This window comes from Chiloscyllium punctatum, unplaced genomic scaffold (genome assembly GCF_047496795.1).
Source record: "Chiloscyllium punctatum isolate Juve2018m unplaced genomic scaffold, sChiPun1.3 scaffold_204, whole genome shotgun sequence".
Lineage (NCBI taxonomy): Eukaryota > Metazoa > Chordata > Chondrichthyes > Orectolobiformes > Hemiscylliidae > Chiloscyllium > Chiloscyllium punctatum.
Window position 1 is genome coordinate 13361 of NW_027309938.1, and position 18290 is coordinate 31650.

Consider the following 18290-nt stretch of genomic DNA (forward strand, 5'->3'; position numbering starts at 1 on the left):
ACCACTAATCCAGTATTTGGAATTCAGCATCTGCAGTCATTGTTTTTACATCTCAGTAAACTCTCCCATCACATTACCAAACATATCAGCAAAAGCAGGACGCACTGCGCATGCTCTAGCCAACAAAGGGACCCCGGGTGATTGATGTTAGCACCGGACCAATGAAAGGACGGTGGGCGGAGCTGGAGGACCTGGCGGGAGGTTGGTCCTCCAACGAATCAAAGTGAACAAGTGGCAGAACCACGTGATCACCCTCGCGCGTGGAGGAGAGTCGCTGTGATGAATTCTCAGGAAGTAATGGAGCGAAAGGATACGGTAAGGAAATAAATAAATAAACAGAGGGAAACGGGAGAAAAACTGTGTTGCTATGAGCGGAGAGGTTTTACAAACATGTTGTGCACGCCGGAAAACACAAATTTGAACATCCCATCCTGTGTTTGTAGTAAACGGGGCTGCAGGCCTGAGTGAGTGCTGGCATCTTTATTTGGGGCAACGATTCAGTGGACACGTGCGCGGCCGCCATCTTTGTAGGGGGCAAGGTGCAGCCTTTCTCTGGTACAGAGTCATTGGGCAGGATTTACACAGAGCACGTTCAAACTCGGAGAAATGGATGTTTATTTCTGGATTTGTTTCGTCATTCATTTAAATGACTTGCTATTGTAACTGAGTTTGCAGGTCATTCAAAATTGGAGGTATTGTGCATCGTGAAGAAGGTCACCTCAGGTTCCAGTGAGATATTGATCAGATACAGATTAATTTAGATAAATGTGAGGTGCTGCATTTTGGAAAAGCAAGTCAGGGCAGGACTTATACACTAGGGGAAAGTGAAGACTGCAGATGCTGGAGATCAGAGCTGAAAACTGTTGCTGGAAAATCACAGCAGGTCAAGCAGCATCCTAAGATCAGGAGAATCGACATTTCAGGCATAAGCCCTTCTTCAGGATTCCTGAAGAAGGCTCATTCCCGAAACGTCGATTCTCCTGATCTTTGGATGCTGCCTGACCTGCTGTGCTTTTCCAGCTACACGTTTTTCAGCCCAGGACTTATACACTGAATGGCAAGGCCCTGGAGACGCTTGTGGAACAAAGAGACCTTGGACTGCAGATTCATAGTCCTTGCAAGTCAAGTTGCAGGTAGATAGGATGATGAAGAAGGTGTTCAGTGTATTTCCCTTTGTTGGTTAGAGCATTGAGTATAGGATGTGGGAGGTCATGTTGCTGTACAGGACATTCGTTAGGCCACTTTTGGAATATTGTGTGCAATTCTGGCCTGCCTCCTATCAGAAGGGTGCTGTGAAACATGAAAGGTTTCAAAAAAGACTTACAAGGATGTTGTTCGAGTTGGAGGATTTGAGCTACAGGATGAGGCATAATAGGCTGGGGCTGTTTTCCCTGGAGTGCCATAGGCTGAGTGGTGATGTTATGGAGGTTTATAAAATCATGAGGAGCATGAACAGAGTAAATGAACAAGATGTTTTCCCTGGAGTAGTGGTGTTCAAAAGTAGAGGACATTGCTTTCGGGTGAACGGGGCAAAAATTCAAAGGGGCCTAAAGGAAAACTCTTTCATGCAGTTTGTGGAATGAGCTGCCAGAGAAGGTGGTGGAGGCTAGTACAATTAAAACTCATTGAAGGCATCTAAATAGACACATGATCTGATTAGGAAGCATTTACAGGGATATGGGCCAAGTGTTGGCAAATGGGAATAGATTAGGTTCGGATACCTGGCTGGCATGGATGAGTTAAACCGAAGGGTCTGTGTCGGTGCTATACATCTCTATGACTGTGGGATCATAACAGCTTATACAACTCTGCTTCATCTCTGGGCTGCCTTATGACCACTTTGTCAATATCTAGCTTGCTCAGTATCGAACAATGGGTGTATTTTTGGTCTGTTTAGTATTTTACGATTACTTTTACAGACATGTTTGTAAGTTAATTTTTCACTGCTACCCAGCCCCTGACCATGTGCTACTTATTAATTTTTTTCTGAAAAATCTTTGACATTCAAGAATTATTTCTTCCAATAAGCAAGTGTATTTTCCTTCCATTTCTGACTATCAAATTCTGCACCATTTTCATTCCCTGTAATCCGTTTTGCACTCCCTGAAACATCAGCTGTGTTTCTCCTTCCACAGATACCAGTGATTAATGCCAAAGCCCTGTTGCCTGGGGAGAGGGTGATGTTTGACTTTTGTGTACAGCTGCAGTTTGTGTGGAGAAGGTGCTCCCACAATGTGGTTGGGTAAGAGACATTACAGAGTATTCATTACAGCAATAGTGATGATTTGAAGGTAATGTCCAAATCAAGAACAGTTTGTAGTTTTATTATCCTGCTTATAATTTCACCAAAATATTATTGGGAACTTTAGACATAAGGTCAGAGACTGATGATATTAGGTCAGGTGACCAAAAGCATTGCCAAATAAGCAGGCTTTGAGGAATGTCTTAAAGGAGGAAAGCAGACCTGAGAAGTTTTGGCTGCGAATTTCAGAAAATGTTGCTTTGGCAACTATAAAAGCAGCCACACAGGTGAAGTAATGAATTAACAGATCATTGGGAGTCTCGAACAGAATGGGTTGTTGAGGTCTTCAAGGATGTGTGATGCGGCGAGCTAGGGATGATCACAACCAGAAATTAAATCAAGGGTGAGAATTTTAAATTGAGGGATGTGGGCCGGATGCTGGCAGGTGAGACTAGATTTGGTTGGGATATCTGGTCGGTATGGATGGGTTGGATTGAAGGGTCTGTTTCCATAATGTACATCTCTGTGGCTCTATGTTGTTGATGATGAATAGGAGTCTTTTGATGGATCAACAAGTTTTGGTACGAGGGAGTACTTGGGCAGCAGAAATTTAGATTTTCTTAAGATTACAGGGAGGTTGAATGTGGGAAGCTGGCCAGGAGTGTGTTTGGATACTGAAGTCTGGAGATAACACAAGGTGGATGAGAGTATGTGAGCTGAGACAAGGGTAGAATCAGCTAGAAATAGTGATCTTGGAGTGACACTGGGCTGTCACACTCGCCTCACCTCTGGGATTCAGTTAGTTGTCAGATTGTGAATCAGGGCGGTAACACAATCGGGAGCTGAGTGGCCCTGGTGGAGCCTAAAATGAGTGTCATTCAGCTGGCTGTTGCTGAGCAGCTGCTGCTTGATAGCCATGTTTATAACATCTTCCATCACTTTACTGCTGATCGAGTGTGGACTGATAGATGGAACTTGCCTGGGTTGGATTGCCCTGTGTTTTTGTGTTGAACATCCCGGGGCAATGTTCCACATTGTCGGTAGATGCCAGTGCTGGAGCGGTACTTGGCTCGGTGGGTGGCAAGTTCTGGAGCACAAACCATCAGTATGATTGCCAGAATATTGGCAGAGCCCATAGCCTTTGCACTACTTAACCATTTCTTAATGTTATTCAAACTGAATGAAACTGGCTTCAACCACTGGAGAAGGCTCAGATGGATCATCCCACTTTGCACTTCTGGCTGAAGATTGCAGCAAATGCTGTTGTCTTATCTGGTGCATGGGTGTGTGAGACCCCTCCATCAGTAAGGGTGAGGATATCTGTGATACTTCCTCCAGTAAGTTGTTTAAATGTCCATCACCGTTCACAACTGGGTGTGGCAGAACTGCAGAGCTCCGATCTGTTCCATTGGATGTCGGATCACTTCGCTCTGTTGCTTGCTGCTGATGCTGTTTTACATGAAATAGCTTCAGGAAATGGTTTAAGTAGAATCCAAAGAGTTTAAACAAATATATCACAGACAAAAGATGAACTGGACCAGAGAATAGGACCCCTTAAAGATTAACGAGGCTGTCTATGGAACCACTGGGGGGTTGGAAAGATATGCAAATATTTCACGTCATTTTTACTGGAGAAAGATATGGAAGCTCGAGAGTTTGGAGAAATAAACAGAGAGAACTTCAAAAGTATCCATGTTAGAGTGGAGTGTACTGGATGTCTTGAATCGCATCAAGGTGGATAAAGCTCTGGGACATGATCAGATGTAACCCGGAACTGTCTCGAAATCGAGGGAAGTGATTGCTGGGCCTCTTCTGAGGTATTTGTATCATTGATAGTGACAGGTGAGGTGCCATTATTTTAAAAAAGGTGGTAAGGAGAGGCCATGGAACAAGAGAATAGTGAGCCTGAAGTCAGTGGCAGGCAAGTTGTTGGAAGGGATTCTGAGGGACAGGATATCCATCTGTTTGGAAAAAGTAAGGAATAATCATTGACTGTTGTCAATGTGGAGCTGAAAACGTGTTGCTGGAAAGGCGCAGCAGGTCTGGCAGCATCCAAAGAACAGGAGAATCGGCGTTTCGGGTATCAGCCCTTCTCAAAACATCGATTCTCCTGTTCCTTGGATGCTGCGTGACCTGCTGCGCTTTTCCAGCAACACGTTTTCAGCTCTGATCTCCAGTGTCTGCAGTCCTCACTTTCTCCTGTTGTCAATGTGGCTTTGTACGTGCACAATCGTGTCTCACTAACTTGACTGAATGTTTTGAAGTGACAAAGAAAATTGATTAAACCAGGCTGTGAACGTTGTTTATATGGACATTCGACAAGGTTCCACAAAGCAGACTGGTTAGCAAGGTTACATAACATGGAATGAAGGGAGAACAAGCCATTTGGGTACAAAACTGGCTTGATGGTAGGAGACAGAGAGTGATGATGGAGATTTGCTTTGTGGACTGGAGGACTGTGAGCAGCAGTGAGCTACAAGGATCGATTATTGGGTCCTTAAATAAATGACTTGGGTGTGAATATGAGGTATGGTTAGTAGCTGTACACAAGGCACCAAAATTGGAGGTGTAGTGGACAGCGAAGAAGGTTAGTTCAGAATACAACAGGATCTTGATCAGATGGGCCAGTGGAGCAAGGAATGGCAGATAGAGTTCAATTTAGATAAATGTTAGCTGTTGGATTTTGGAAAGGCAAATCAGGGCAGGACTTATACACTTACTGGTAAGGTCCTGGGGAATGTTGCTGAGCAAACAGATCTTGGAGTGCAGGTTCATCGTTCCTTGAAAGTAGAGTCACAGGTAGGCAAGGGAGTGAATGGAGCGTTTGTTATGCTCTCCGTCATGTTGTGGTTGTACAGGACATTGATTAAGGCTCTTCTGGAATTCTTTTTTCAGTTCCAATCTCCCTGTTCCAGGAATGATGTTGTGAAACTTGAAACATTTCAGAAATTGTTTGCAAGGACTTTGCCAGAATTGGACAGTTTGAGGACAGTGCATGTTTGGAGTGAGCTGCAAAGGGAAGGGGTGGAGGCTAGTACAATTACAACATTTAAAAGACATTGATGAAGCCATTTCTCGTATTCTGTTTTCAATTTGAATTTCCCTGTTCTGGGAAGGATGTTGTGAAACGTGAAAAGGTTCGGACAAGATTTACAAAAACGTTGCCAGGTTTGGAGGATTTGGGCTACAGGGAGAGGCTGAATAGGCTGGGGTTAATTTCCCTGGAGAGTCCAAGACTGAGAGGTGATTTCATGGAGATTTATAAAATCACGAGGGGCATGGATAAGGTGAGCAGCCGGGGTTCTTTTTCCTCAGGTTAGGTGGGTCCAAAACTAGAGCACATGGTTGAGAGGGCAACGATTTAAAAGGAATCTAAGGACAACGTTTTCAAGCTGAGTGTGGTGTGTGTATGGAATGAGCTGCCAGATGAAGTAGTAGAGGCTGATAAAATCACAACATTTAAAAGGCATCCGATTGGGTACGTGAACAGTAAGGGTTTTGATGGATACAGGCCAATAGCTGGAAAATGGGACTCCAGTAGTTTAGGATTCCTAGTTGGCATGGACGAATTGGACCGAAGATCTGTTTCTGTGCTGTACATGTCTATGACGTTAATAAACTAAGATGTGTTCCTCTTTTGAGGAGAGCAAGCTGCAGCACAGATAATTGTCCTTGGAGCTGAGAAGGTGAAGCAGTGATTTTGACCTGGTGCAGATTTGGTTCCAATATATTGAATTTGCGGAGAGAGAGGAATTGTTCACACTGTCACAACTTTTAGTAACTACTTTCAAGTAATTGGCAAATAATACAAAGTGAAAATGAGAACATTATTTTACTCAATAAGTTCTGAGCATCTGGAACAGTCTTAACGACAGATTCAGCAGGTATTCTGAAATAGACTTGGAATTTTAATTTTGAAGGAAAGATTTGGGGGCTGTGGGCAAATAGGAGGGGAATTCGGACAGATTTGCAGCATCTCCAGCGGGAGAGAGTACAGCCCCAATGGGCTGAATAGCCCCCAGGCCCTGTGCTCTGTGATACTGCCCCATTCTCTGTGAATGATGAAGCTCATCTCAGGGCAGAGAGAGGGAGGAGCCCTCCACTCTCATCACAATGGGGCCCAGCTGATTGACAGCAGCTCCACACCAATGGGAGGAGAGTCTGTGTGGTCCTGCAGCCAATGGGAGTGAATTAGGGGTGTGGCCAGCAAGATGACACACGTCCATGAGCTGTGCAGGTGCAGTGTCACTGTTTGGGGTTGGGAGAGACAGCAGAGACTGGGACAGAGGCTGTGGGACCTGAATTACAAACTCCCAGTAAATTAGAACCAAAGTAACTGCGGGAGATGTAAATCAGAAACAACAACCAGGAGGTTCTGGAAAAGCTCAGCAGGTCTGGCAGCATCTGTGAAGAGAAATCAGAGTTAACATTTCAGATCCGGTGTCCCTTCCTCAGAACTGATACTGAGAGAAAAAATGTTGGTTTACATGCAGAAGGTAGGGTTTAGGGGAGGATGTAAGGAGTAAAGGATAGGTGGGGATAGAGCGAGAAGAAGAGCTGGATAAAGGAATCGATAACGATCTGGCTGGGGGAGGGCGACTAGCTGTTAATGGAGACTGTTAGTGGCTAACCTTAGGTAGTGTGTAATGGCAGGCTGTGAGAACAAGGACTGGTGTGTGGGGTCGGGGGCTAGGAAATGGGGTTGCTAAATTATGGTTAGCCACTATCTGCCTCCGTTGTAAGCTGTTCCCCACAGACGTCACTCCATGATTGGAGGTGCAGAGGACAGCTGCAGATGGGCGGCACGGTGGCACAGTGGTTAACACTGCCGCCTCTCAGCGCCAGAGACCCGGGTTATATTCCCACCTCAGGCAACTGTCTGTGTGGAGTTTGCGCATTCTCCCCGTATCTGCGTGGGTTTCCTCCGGGTGCTCCGGTTTCCTCGCACAGTCCAAAAATGTGCGGGTTAGGTGAATTGGCCATGCTAAATTGCCGTAGTGTTAGATGTAGGGGAATAGGTCTGGGTGGGTTGCTCTTTAGACGGTTTGTCTAAATAATCTAATCTAAAAAATAAACTCTTCAATATCCTTCCTAACCCCCTCTGTACTCCTCAAAGATGTATGTTAAAGTTGTTCTCTTTAATCAACGTTTCTATCATTCGTGAATCACTTTAGGAGATTTGTCAGTGTAAAAGGCTCCACACAATGCAAGTCGTTGTTGTTAATGTCTGACATTAGGAGAAACAGGGCTGAGCCCTCTCTCTTTTATACCTGATGAACAGCAGCAAAAGCAGGAAGTACTGAGCATGCTCCAGCCCACAATGGGCCTCTGGTGATTGATCTCAGTGCAAGACCAAGAAGATGATGGGGATGGGACTGGAGGACCAGGCAGTGCCGGTAGGTCCTCCAACTAATCTGAGTGAATGAGGGGCGTGGCTGTACTCAACCACGTGATAAGCTTCACTGGCAGCACAGTGTTGTTGGGACCAAGCCATTGGGAAATGTGTGAAGGTGCAGGGCACGGTTATGGAAAGACCTATTGACCAGGAAGGGAAGGAAATTTTAATGGAATGGGCTGAAACGTTTTACAGAACTTAGTGCACATCGGAGAACACAAATTTGAAAATCCCAGGCCTATGTTTGTAGCAAACTGGAAAATGGTGAAAGGTGTGAGTGATTGCCGCCATCTTTATTGGGGGCAGTGATCCACGGGACACGTGTGTGGCCGTCGACTTTGTGAGGGGCAAGCTGTAGGGGGACGCATGCGCAGTCTTCCTTGCCAGGGAGTGATAGGGCAGGATTTACACAGTCTCAGAGTCAGTATATTTTCAATGTCAAAGAGTGTGATGCTGGAAAAGCACAGCAGGTCAGGCAGCAGCTGATCGGTGAGAAGGAAGATGGACATGTAGGGTAGGTCAAGAGGGCGGTGCTGAATTGGAAGGCTGGTTCTGGGATAAGGTGGGGGGAGTGGAAATGAGGAAACTGGTGAAATCCACATTGATCCCATGTGGTTGGAGGATCTGAACACAGAAGAGGCGTTCTTCAGATGCCTGGCATTTGGCAGTTGAGGTGGCCCAGGACCTGCATGTTCTTGGTGGAGCGGGAAGGGGAGTTCAAGTCTTTGGGCACAGGCTGTTTGGTTTGTTTATTATTATTTACTGTTACTTTCACAGACGTTTTGTAAGTTAATTTTCCTCTGCTGCCCAACCCCTGACAATGTGCTGCTCTCTAAATGGACTAAACTTTCCACAGTATCTTTGCCAGTGAATAATTCTTTTCTTTTCAACAAAAGAGTGCATTTTCCTTCCATTTCTGACCATCAAATTCTGCAACATTCTCACTTCCTGTAATGCATTTAGCACTCCCTGAAATATCAACTGTGTTTTTCTCTCCACAGACACCAGTGATTAATGGCAAAGTCCCATTGCCTGTGGAGAGGGTGATGTTTGACTTCCTTGTCCAGCTGCAGTTCGTGTGGTGAAGGTTATCCCACAATGTTCTTGGGTAAGAGATCTTACAGATTATTCACTCAGCGCCAGTGAAGAGTTGACAATATGTGTGCAAATCAACAACAGTTTGTATTTTTATAATTTTTGTAATTTCACAGAAATTGAGAATTTCTGACATAAGGCCACAGATGGGGATATTGGGTCAGGTGATCAAAAGTATTGCCAAATGAGCAGGTTTTCAGGAATACCTTAAAGGAGGAAAGCAAGTCTGAGAGGGTCAGGGTGCGAATTCCAGACTGTGTTGCCTTGACCGTGTCGAAACAGCCAGACAGGTGAAGCAATGAATAAATGCATCTTTGGGAGTCTGAAAGAAAATGAGTTGTCGGGATCTCACAGGTTGTGTGGTGCAGGGAGACAGGGATGTTCACAGCCAGGAATTGCATCAAGGGTGAGGATTTAAAATTGTTGCTTGTTAATAGGAGCCTTTTGATGGATCAACAAGTTTTGGTACAAGTGAGCACTTGGGCAGTAGGGTTTTAGATACAGTGGAGGTGGCCCAGGACCTGCATGTTCTTGGTGGAGCGGGAGCGGGAGCATGTAAGTTGAATGTGGGAAGCTGGCCAGGAGTGTGTTTGGATAATGAAGTCTGGAGATAACACAAGGATGGATGAGTATTTCAGTAAATGAGCTGAGACTAGGGTGGAGTTGGGTGATGTCACAGATGTAGAAATAGCAGTTTTGGAGTCGGGCTCCCCCTCACCCATTCACAAATATTGTTCCTTGTTCTGTCTGTCTTTTCTGGTTATGCCCTTCTCTCCAATTCTGCTAAGAACTAATATTTGACCTCACGGTTGTTGGAAAATCCTGCTCCATCTCCACTCTCCCTTTCCTTTCTAAATTCCTCATATGTGGTGTCCATCCAGGATCTATCTTTGTCCCCTCCTGTATCTCACCTACACACTGCCAGGAGGTGACATCGTATTGGTTTCACATGTACACTGACGATGCCCAGCTCTCTCTCCCTATCATCCCTCTCCATTGCTCCACTGTCACTCATTCATCAAACTGCTTACCACTCGATTGGCTGCAATTTCCTCCAATGAAACACTGCAATGGTTAAACCCATTGCCTTCAGTTGCTATTACACATTCCTTTGCCTTACTGCTGAGCCCCTCCCTCTCACTGGGAAATGCCTGAGGCAGAACTACACCCTTCACAATATTGCTCTCATATTCTGACCCCAAGGTGACCTTCTGATCAGACATCTACATAATCGCAAACACCAGGAACTCCAATCTCTAAAATGTTGCTTTTCTCCAGGTCCACTGCTATTGAAACCCCTTACCCATATCTGTGTTGCATTAAAGTTGACAAATCTAAAACAGAACCCTTGATTCTGCAACTGACCAGATTCTGGTTCCAGGTTCCCTCATGATGGGACACATCCTCTCAGTATTTACCCTGTCATACCCCTTAATAAGCCTATATGTTTCAATAAGATCCCCTCTCATTCTCCCCCAAATCCAGTGAGTCGAGTCCCAACTTCTTCAGCCTTTTCTTAAAAGAGAGTCCCTGCAAACCAGGGATCATCCCAGTCAATCTTCTCAAAATGCCTCCGATGAAGTGATGTCTTTCCTTAAATAAAGGGACCAAAACGTGTCTCATTACTCCATTTGTGGTCTCACTCGCACTTTATAAAGTTGCTCTCAGGTATATACTCCAAACTCTTATACTGCAATCCCTTCAAACAAGGAACGACGTTTCATCTCCCTTCCTGATGACCTGTTGTAACTGTGTGCTGGCTTTCTGTGTTTCCTGCACAATTACCCCCTGGTCCCTTTTGTGTTGCAGCTTTCTACAGTTCCCACCATATAAATAGTCCTCTGTTCTTTTCTTACCTCCTGCAAAATGAACAACTTCACATTATCCAGAGATGGCCATTCGTACAGTGATGTGCACTTCCTGGAGGAGAGTAGGGGGAGTTTGAGTGATCCTGATGATAGCATGCAGGAAGTGATGCAAATCCTCTTGGATCACATGGATCAGATGGAGTGGTGCTTAATGGTAATGAAGAATTTACAAGAGTCAGGATGTGTGATAGGTGGCAGTTTCAGGCTGAAAAACTGCAGATACAGTCAGGTAGATGGGTTACCTCTCGGAAAGGTAGGAGAGGGAGGTGGGTAGAGCATGAGTCTCCTGTGGAGAAAGTGAGGACTGCAGATGCTGGAGATCAGAGCTGAAAAATGTGTTGCTAGAAAAGCGCAGCAGGTCAGGCAGCATCAAAGGAGCAGGAGAATCGACGTTTCGGGCATAAGAAGGGCTTATGCTCGAAAAGTCGATTCTCCTGTTCCTTTCGTGCTACCTGACCTGCTGTGCTTTTCCAGCAACACATTTTTTTTCAGCCATGAGTCTCCTGTGGCTATCCCCATCTCAAACAAGTTTACTGTTTTGGATAATGTAGGTTGTCATAGACTTTCAGGGAATGTTGCACTGACAGCCAAGTTACTGGTACTGAGATTGGCTCCACTACAATGAGAGGTCTATCAGATTCCAAACGCTCAAGGATGATAAGGGACTTTCTAGTCGGTCACAGACTGCTGCTTCTGCAGCTGACAGTGAGACATCAGAATGGGGTAGTACCTCCCTGGTGCCAGGGTCAAGGATGTTTCGGACAGGTAGCAGAATATTCTCAAAGGAAAGAATGACCAGTGGGAGGTCATTGTATATTGGTGCCAATGACATAGGAAGGGGAAAAGATAAAGTCCTGATTAGAGAATGTAGCAAATTAGCCTGGAATATAATAAAGCAGGTCCTCGGTCATAATATGTGGATTACTCCAGGTGCTACATGCTCGTGAGACTAGGAATAGCAGGATGGAGGAGATGAATGATTGGGTAAGGAGCTGGTGTAGGGCAGAAGGATTCACATCTTTTAAATCTCCTCTTGAGTAGAGTTGATGTGCATAAGAAGGATGGATTGAACCTGAATTGGAAGGTGTCTGATATCCAGGCAGGGAGATTTGCTCGTGCTACTCAGGAGTCATTAAACCAGTGAGGGAGTGTGGGTAAACTCAAAGAGATAGTGAGAAAAGAGGTAAGTCTGAGGCTGGTACAGTTCAGAAGTCAGACAGTCAAGGCAGGCAAGGGCAAGGCACAGAACCAGGTAGAACTGACAAGTTACACTGCATTTACTTCAATGCAAGAGGCCTGACAGGGAAGGCAGATGGGCTCAGGGTATGGTTTTGAATGTGGCACTGGGATATCATGAGTATTACAGAAACGTTACTCAGAGATGGGTAGGACTGGCAGCGTAATGTTCCAGGGTATCGATGCAAGAGGAAGGATAGAAAGGGGGACATGAGAGGGGGCGGAGTGGCCTTTTTGATTAGGGGTAGCATTCCAGTTGTGCTGAGGGAGGATATTCTGAGATTACGTCCAGCGAAGTTATTTAGGTTGACCTGGGAAATAAGAAAGGGATGATCACCTTATTGTTATTACCTGCGTGGGTTTCGTCTGTTTGCTGTGGTTTCCTCCCACTATCTAAAGATATGCAGGTTGGGGGGATATTCCAGGCTGAATTGCCCAGATTGTTCAGGGATGCGCAGGCTAGGTGGATTAGCCGTGGGAAATGCAGCGTTACAGGTTTAAGGTAGGAGGCTTTGAGGGTCAGTGTGGATGTGATGGGCCGAATAGCCTGCTTCCACGCTGTCAGGATTCTCTGATAATTCTACTAGTTTTGAAATAGTTACAGAAAATAATAAACCAGATCTAAACGGTGTTCTAAATTGGACAAAGGCGAATTTTGACGGTACAAGGCGAGAACTTTCAGTATTTCTTTGCTATTCCCAGGTAAAGGGATGGCTGGAAAGTGGGAACATAAGAGGAGCAGGAGTAGGCTACCTGACCCCTCAAGCCCGCTCTGCCTTTCAATAAGGTCAGGGCTGATCTTTTCATGGCCTCAGCTCCACTTTCCTGTTCTCTCACCATAACCCTTAATTCCTTTCCTGTTCACAAATCTACCTTTTGACCTCACGATAGTCAAGTTGATAACGTCATCTGCTGCACGGAGCAGAAAATTCCACAGATTCACAGATTTATCTGAAGAAGTCCATCCTGAACTCAGTCCTAAATCCCCTTATTTTGACTCTCTGCTCCCGAGTTTGCTCCGTCCCCAGTGGAAATCACCTCCCTGCTTCTAGTTTATCTACTCCCTTCATAATTGCAATTTATTTCCTATCCAAACCCCCATACTCCGAAATTCCAATGAGTATAGAACTAGTTTTCTCAATCTCTCCGCATACGCCAACCGTCTGAAATCCTGACTCAAACTAGTGATCCTCCACTGCACCCTCTCCAGTGCCAGTACATCCTTCCTGAAGTAAGGAGACCAAACCTGTACACAGTACTCCAGGTGTGGCCTCTCCAGCACCCTGTACAGCTGCAGCATAACCATCCCTCTAGCAATGAAGGACAATATTCCCTTCACTGCCTTACTTACCTGCTGCACCTGCAAACCAACTTCCTCTGATTCATGTACAAGGAAACTCAGCTCCCTCTGTACAGCAGCCTGCTGCAAGTTTTCACCATTTGATCAGTTAGCTGTTCGTCCGACCAAAATGGATGACCTCACATTTCCCAACATTGTCCTCCATCTGTTCGACCCTTACCCACTCACTTAACCTATCCGTATCCCTCTGCAGACTTACATTGGCCTCTGCACACATTGCTCTACCACTCAGCTTAGTGTTGTCTACCTTTCATGAATCGATGCTGTGTCTGCTCTGAGACAATTTCTATCCAGATCGCTCACTATTTCTTTCCTGAGAGATCGAGCATTTCCCCCACTACAGAAGTTATGCTAACAGGTCCATTTTAAAATATTGACATCACATTTGCAGCTATCTAATCTATCACAACCGTCCCAGAGTCCAGCATATTTTAGTGAATTATCAGGAGTGCGTTTGCTATTTAGCATCTGACATCTGTTCTAGTCCCCTGGGATGCACTCCATCACAGCCAGACGACCCATCTACCTTTAGGCTGTTATCTTTCCCAACACCACCTCTTGACTGAGAATGATTACTTCTCTGTCCTCATCTGCCATTGCGTCCATAGGCCTGCAACAAAGAGAGTACACAGACAGTATGTTCCTGTTAAGGCCAAGGCTGGTAGGTGTAGGGAATGCTGCCTGTCGAGAGAAATTGAGGGCCTGTTCAAGAAAATGAAGGAGGGATATGGCAGGTACAGACAGCTGGGTTTGCGTGAATCCCTCCAGGAGTAAAAGGGCAGTAGTCTGGGGAAACCATGAGAGCTAAAAAGGGACATGAAATAGCTTTGGGAAATAGGTTTAAGGGAGAACCCAAAGAGATTCGACAAATACACCTAGGACAAAAGAGTAACCAGGCAGAGATTAGGGACCCTCAAAGATCAGCAAGGCTGTCTGTGGAACCATCGGAGGTGGGAGGATTTCATGTCAGCTTTTACTTAAAGAGGATGTGGAAGTGAGACAGTTTGCAAAAATAAGTAGTGATAACTTGACAAGTGTCCATATTACAGAGAATGAGGTACTGGATATCTTATAATACATAAAGCTGAATAAATCCCTGGGACCTGATCAGGTGTGTCCCAGAACTTTGTGGGAAGTTAGGGTAGTGATTGCCGGGCCCCTCGCTGAGATATTTGTATCACCAATAGCCACAGGTGAGGTGCTGTAAGACAGGCGCCATTATTTGAGAAAGGTGATGAGGAAAGTCCCGGGAACAATACACCGGTGAGCCTGAAGTCAGGCAAGTTGTTGGAAGGGCTTCTCAGGGACAGGATTTGGATGGAATTGGAAAGGCAAGAAATAATTAGGGATAGTCAGCATGGCTTTGTGCATGGAAATCACTAACTTGGTCTTCAGATAGATGTTCAACAGGTTCAACATAACAGACTGGTTAACAAATTATACAAATTTGGCTGGAAAATTGGAGACAGAGGATAGTGGTGGAGGTTTGCTTTTCGGACTGGAGGCCTGTGATGAGCAATATGGTGTAAGATTTGGTGTTGGGTCCACTGCTTTTCATCATTTATATAAGTGATTTCTATGTGAATATAGGAGCTATGATTAGTGACTTTACATAGACATCAAAATTGGAGATGCAGTGGACAGGGAAGAAAGTTACCTCCGAGTACAATGAGACTTCAATCAACTGGGCGGAGGAGTGTCAGATGGAGTGGAATTCAGATAAATGTGAGGTGCTGCATTTTGGAAAAACAAATCAGGACAGGACTTATACATTTAATGGGAAGGGCCTGGGGAGTGTTGCTGAACAAAGAGATGTTGAGGTGCAGGTTCATAGTTCTTTGAAAGTGGAATAGGCAGGGTGGTGAAGAAGGCGTTTGGTTAACTTGCCTTTATTGGTCTGTGCATTATGTATAGGAGTTGCGACATTATTTTGCAGCTGTACAGGACATTGATTCAGCCATTTCTGGAATTCTGCTTTCAGTCCTGGTCACCCTGCTATCGGAATGATATTATAAAACTTGAAAGGATTCAGAAAAGATGTGCAAAGATGTTTCCAGGGTTGAGGGTTTGACCCATAAAGAGAGGCTGAATAGGCTCGGGCTGTTTTCACTGGAGCATCGGATGCTGAGAGGTGACCTTCGAGATTGATAAATCGTGAAGGACATGGTTAGGGTGAACAGCCAGGGTCTTATTCCCAGGTTAGGGGAGTCCAAAACCAGAGAGCACAGACGTGAGATGTGAGGGAAAAGATAGAAAGGCGATCTAAAGAGCAATGTTTTCAAGCTGATTATGGTACGTGTATGGAATGAGCTGCCAGAGGAAGTGTGGAGGCTGGTACGATTACATTTAAAAGGCATCTGATTGGGTACGTGTTTAGGAAACTTTTAGAAGGATATGGGCCAAGTGTTGGCAAATGGGACAAGATTAATTTAGGATATCTGGGCGGCATTGTCGAGTTGGACCGAAGTGTCTGTTTCTGTGCTGTGCATCTCTATGACACAAATAAATTCAAATTAAGATAGATTTCTCTTTTATGGAGAGTTAGCAAAGGCCTGACAATTCTCCTTGGAGCTAAGGTTAGGCAGTGATTTCAACCAGAAACAGATTTGTTTCCAGGATATTTAATTTACAGAGACACTGAGAGAAATTATTGTCACAATTTTTAGTAACTACTTTCAAGTAATTGGCAAATAATGCAGGTTAAAATGTGAAGGCTATTTTATTCAGTAGGTTCTGAGCATCTGGAACAGTTTGAACCACAGCTGGATGCTGCTTTTGTTATTGTCAAAACAGTTTTGGAATTTAACTATTTGAGGATAAATGTGGAGGGCTACTGGTAAATAGGAGTGGAGTAAGGGCAGATTGGCAGCATCTCCAGAGGAAGAAATAACAGCCCCAATGGGCTGAATAGCCCCCAGCCCCTGTGCTCTGTGATACTGCCCCATTCACTGAATGATGAAGCTCATCCCAGGGCAGAGCCACAATCATGTACAGCAAAGAAACAAACCCTTTAGTCAAACTAGTCCACACCAACCAGATATCCCAAACTAATCTAGACCTATATGAGAGCAGTTGGCCCATATCACACTCCGCCCTTCCTATTCATATACCCATCCAGCTGCCTTTCAAATGGTGGAACTATACCAGCTGTCACCACTTCCCTGACAGTAGATTCCATACACACACATGAAAGAAGTTGCCCCTTGTGTCTCTTTTATATCATTCTCCTCTCACCTTAAACTTATGCCCCCTCGTTCTGGAAATCCTAACCCCAGGGAAAAGGCCTTGTCTCTGTATCCCGTTCATGATTTTATAAAACTCTGAGGTCACCCCTCAGCCTCCTACCACTCAAGTCACAATGGGATCTGGCTGATTGATGGCAGCTTCAGACCAATAGGGGAGTCGGTGTAATCCTCCCGCCAATGGGAGTGAATGAGGGGTGTGGCCAGCAGGCCAACACGTGACCATGAGCTGTGCAGGTGCAATGTCACTGTGAGGGGGGGACCCAGTGAGTGTGAAGGGAGTGGGAGAGACGGGAGAGACTGGGAGAGAAATTGAGTTTGTGTACTGGGTGGGTTGATAAACACACGATGTCGGCTGCTAGACCTGAATTACAAACTCCCAGTAAATGAAAACCAAAGGAATTGCGGATGCTGTAAATCAGAAACAACAACCAGAAGATCCTGAAAATGCTCAGCAGGTCTGGCAGCATCTGTGAAGAGAAGTCAAAGTGAACATTTCTGACCCAATGACCCTTCGTCAGAACTGATGTTTCTGAGAAACAGTGTTGGTTTATATGCAGAAGGTAGGGGTTAAGGAGTAAATGATAGGTGGTGATAGATTCCAAAGAACGCGATGGGAGCAGTTGGACAAAGGAGTGGATAACGATCTGGCTGGGGGAGGGTGAATAGCTGTTTATGTAGACTGTTAGTGACTAACCATAGGTAGTTGTAATTGCAGGCGATGTAATAACAGGGCCTGGTCTATGGGATGGGGGCTAGGACACTAGTATGTAGGAGACTTAGGACTTAAAACTATGGAATCCAGTATTGAGGCCAGAGGGCTGAAGGGTCCCCAGGTACAAGATGAGGTGATGTTCTTCCAATTTGCGTTAAAGTATGGGCTGGATGTGCACAGCAGGTCAGGCAGTATGCAAGGAGCAGGTGAATTGACATATTGGGCCGAAGCACCTCTTCAGGAATGTGAGGGTGGGGAAGAGGACAGATAATAGGATGGGTGTATAGGGCTGGTGGGAAGGTAGTTGGGAAGGTGACAGGAAAATGCAGGTGGGGGTAATGGTGAGAGGGTGGAGTGGATAATTGGGAAGGAAGATGGACAAGTGGGGCAGTTTGAGGGCGGTGCTGAGTTGGAGGGTTGGATCTGAGATAAGGTCAGGGAGAGGAGATGAGTAAATGTTGCCATGTTGTTGAAGGGTCGCTCCATCCCACCTATTATTTACTCTTTTACCCCTATCTCCTGCAGTCCAAAGATGTGAAGGTTAGGTGAACTGGCCAAGCTAAATTTCCCGTCGTGTTCAGGGATGTGAAGGTGAGGTGCGTTGTTCAGGAGAAATTTAGAATAATAGAGTAGCGGAATGGGTCTAGGTGGGATACTCTTCGGAGGGTCAGTGTGGATTTGTTGGACCGAATGGCCTGTTTCCACACTGTCGGGGGTCTAATTTTCCCAGCTGCCATCGGTTCTGAGGAAGGGTCACTGGACCCGGAATGGCCCTTGGTGTGTGCAGGAGCCGGAAACTGGGAAGGGGGAGTGGCAGCGGAAACCGGGAGAAAATGATTCAGTTTAGACTGGGAGGTTTTATTTACACGTCTGTACAGGGTGTTAGTCCTGAATTAGAAACTCTTGGTGACATGTTTATAGCAAATGCGATAACGGCTGTGGGCCTCAGTCAGTGATAGGTCCTGGGTTATGGCCACCATTTTTATTGGGGGCACGGTACAGCAAGGTGCATGGACATGTCCTCTTCCTGGGTGGGGGAGGGTTGCTTTGAAAGAGGAGCATTTCGACACCAGACACATACCAGAGAAATATTTGTCTTTCCAATTCATCCTGCACTGGCTGAGATTTGTTTTGTGA

General features: G+C 45.5%; 1 long non-coding RNA gene across 1 annotated transcript in view; it reads left to right on the top strand.

The window, feature by feature from the left end:
- The first annotated feature begins 251 nt into the window (after positions 1-251).
- LOC140471924 (uncharacterized) overlaps positions 252-18290 on the top strand; it is a 39922-nt gene continuing 21883 nt past the window's right edge. The window contains exons 1-2 of the long non-coding RNA XR_011957284.1: positions 252-315; positions 8639-8745. This is a non-coding gene — a long non-coding RNA (uncharacterized lncRNA). The remainder of the gene's footprint in view (positions 316-8638; positions 8746-18290) is intronic.